The 3,416-nt window shown below is 41.2% G+C and overlaps 1 non-coding gene across 1 annotated transcript; it reads right to left on the bottom strand.

Annotated features, from left to right (window-relative positions):
* Positions 1-863: 863 nt before the first annotated feature.
* Positions 864-1,027, bottom strand: LOC141130777 (U1 spliceosomal RNA). The gene has a single exon (XR_012242525.1). It is a non-coding gene; the product is annotated as a U1 spliceosomal RNA (small nuclear RNA).
* Positions 1,028-3,416: the final 2,389 nt, after the last annotated feature.

The raw sequence follows: 3,416 nt of genomic DNA, 5'->3' as shown, positions 1-3,416 counted from the left end.
TAGGTAGTGATGACACCCCAACCACAAAATGAAAAATAAAAAAATAAAAAAGATGTATATATTACCTATCCAAAACTGGGCATAGCGTGAAGAGAACAGACGCGAGGAGGCATGTACAGGAACAAAACATGGCAATACATATATGCAGACAGATATATTAAGCAATAAAACCTATATATACACAAATCATAATGCCTCCAGTTCAGATGAAAGTTTGGAGAAGATTAACACAACATAATTTTGAATAGAAAAAAAAGAAATTGAAGTATTGTGGATATATAGAGAGAAGATGGTACATGAAATGATGGGAACCTAGCATAGAACACACCCCCCAGAAAGGACGGAGGTAAAGGGAGAAAAAATGATCTATTTTTCCATGCCTCCTGAGTTAAAGCCCTCTAGAAATGGCTTAAAGCACACTGCATCGTTCAGCCCAGGGGATTTGGTAGCTTTTAAATTATAGATCCAGCGTAGTTCGAGCTGGAGGAGACTTTTGTTCCAGTCTCCCCCCCTTGAACTCGGGTGTACCCGATCAAGGATCAAAAATTTGAACTTTGGAAAAATCCCATGATGTACCAGGGTGGTGTGTCTCCCCAGGGGTAGATTGGGATTACATGTCATCATGCTCCGAATGTGACGGTATGCTCTATGCCAGAATTCGAGCTTCGTCTTTCCGACATAGAAGCATCTGCAGTCACACAGGAGCATGTACACCACCTCCAGGGTTTTGCAGTTAGCAAAATGTTTAGCCTTAAAGACCCTACCATCTGGTAGAATTGGGTTTTTTAAGGTGTGCATAAACTTACAGTACCCACATGCTCCACACATGTAGGTACCTTTGTTTTTTTGTTTTTTGTTTTCTTCAGGGGAAAGCGCGAACACAGTCCCCCACTACCACAAATTATACAGTCGAGTTTCCTGCATTTGAGGAAATCGCAGGGGTCAGCACAGCCGGTGTGCAATGGCCGAGCTTCGCCCTGGGAGAACCACCTTCATGATCATGGTATCTCCCCTGCCAGGTAAGTATATGTAGGTACCTTTGTATTTACAATGTTCAGTATTATTTCCCCCTTTAAATTCACTCCTTATTAATCTAGAAGAGATAGATGTGGCCTTTCTAAAGGCAAATAGTGGACTGTCCGGTAGGAGTCTGCCTAGACTAGGGTCCATGGTTAATACATGCCAGAATTTTGAAACAATTTGCCTAACTTCTGTATGTTGATTACAATATTTGGTGACAATCCGAAGAGGATTGTCTTGACTAGGCAGTTTTTGCGAGTAAATGAGCTTGTGGCGTATAAATGATGTGGCCCGTTTGAATGCTTTTTTTAGGGATGTACGTGAGTATCCCCTAAGGAGTCTCTCACGTAAATTGTCAGCTTCAATCTTGAATGTCTCATCATTGGTACAGTTTCTTCGTACCCTAAGGTACTGACTGTACAGTATAGATCTAATTAAACTTTGGGGATGGAAACTAGAGGCATGCAATATGGTGTTCCCCGCAGTGGCCTTACGGAAAAGACCACTGCAGAGAGCACCATCCTCACCCCTTGATACTAATACATCCAAAAAAGAGATCTCATTAAGGTCATGGGCCATAGTAAAAGTGAGATTGAATTGGCTGTTGTTCATCTTTGCGAGACCTTCATGTAAAAGTTCCAAAGGGCCGTCCCAAATAGTGAAGATATCATCTATATACTGGAACCATACAAGGAAATGGTCCGTGTAGACAAATGAGGCTTCATCACTGAAAAGTGTGTTTTCCCACTCCCCCAGGTACAGGTTGGCATAGGATGGGGCACAACATGTCCCCATTGCCACGCCCTATACCTGGAGGTAGTGGGAACCATCAAAGGTGAAAACATTGTGGTACAAAATGTACTCCAATATTGACAAAATGAATTCGTTATACCCCCTAGTCAGCATCTCCTCTCTGATAGATGGCATGTTTGATAGCAGCCAATCCCTTGGTGTGGGGGATGGAGCTATAAAGAGCTTCTACATCTATGGTGACTAAATAAGCATGAGTAGGTATGGTTAGGTTTTCAATGATCTTCAAGAAATGAATCGCATCCTTGACATAAGATTGTAAACAGGTAACGTGAGGTTTCAAGTACTCATCAATAAGTCTACTAGCATTTTCACTAATGGAACCTTTCCCTGATATGATAGGTCTACCCGTCGGATTAGATTTGTCTTTGTGGACCTTTGGCAGAGAATAGAAGGTTGGAACCACCGGAAATTTTGTTCTAATGTATTCCCAAATGGTTTTATTGATAACCTTGTTGGCGTAAGCTGAATCAATCAACGAATAATATTCTTGATTGAATCTGTTTACAATATCCATGGTAATCTTCTGATACCAGTTTTTATTAGACAAGATCTTTAGACACATAAAGGTATATTGGGCATTGTCCATGAGGACAATGTTGCCCCCTTTGTCAGCTGGCTTGATGGTTATTGAGGTATTCTCACTGAGCTGTCTTAATGCCTGTTTTTCAGATGTATTGATATTGGTCAACTTAGGCGATCGAATAGAATGTTTATCGATCGCCTTGTTGACCAATTTCAGAAAGGCAGAGATATTGGGGTTAGACCTGGGGGGTGGAAATGATACCGATTTTTTCTTGAGTTTTGAATTCTTAGTAGGTCCCTGTTTCTGCCCCTCAGTGACTGGAAGAGAGAGTACTGTGGGAAGGTCAATGCGATCTATAAGATCAGTTGTGTTGCTCTCTTCCAAGAGCGACACCAAATGATCTATGGCTTGATTTTCCTTAGGTGTGAGATCAGTGGCCCCCTGGGGTTTGTAGTACATATTTTTCAGAATAAGTCTGCGCGCAAATAATTCTAGGTCTTTAACTATCTCAAATTTGTCTAAGTTCTCATTGGGACAGAAGCTAAGGCCCTTTTGAAGGACCCGTGTTTCAATGTCCGTAAGAATATGAGCGGAAAGGTTAATGATATTAAGAGATGTATCAGATCCCTTAACTGTGTCTTGGGATCGAACTCCCCCACCTTCACTTAGATCTTGTTGGGGAGTTTGTTTAAAATAGCTTCCACTAAAGGGGCAGATTCAGATCTATCCATCCCTTGTGTAGTTCTTGATCTCGTGACTGAACGGGAATTGCCACAAGCTCCCTGTAATGGTACATGAGAGGAGACAATTGAGCTTGTCACCATTTGTGTGTTTTGAAAGTTTGTAATCGTACTTGTATTGCCTCTATATTTACATCTAAGGCTCTAGAGCTTTTTTCATATTCCATAATGAGCAATTGCATCATATCTTTGGAACATGTACATAGAATTAATTCCCATGCAGTTTTGAAATCTGAATCCAGGCCTTCCAAATTGAGAAAAATCTGGACTCTCAGTCCTAGAGGATTATTATCCTCTTGGATATAATCCTGGAAGGACCC

This window comes from Aquarana catesbeiana, linkage group LG02 (assembly GCF_042186555.1).
Source record: "Aquarana catesbeiana isolate 2022-GZ linkage group LG02, ASM4218655v1, whole genome shotgun sequence".
Taxonomy (NCBI): Eukaryota; Metazoa; Chordata; class Amphibia; order Anura; family Ranidae; genus Aquarana; species Aquarana catesbeiana.
This window is presented reverse-complemented; position numbering and strand designations above follow the sequence as displayed.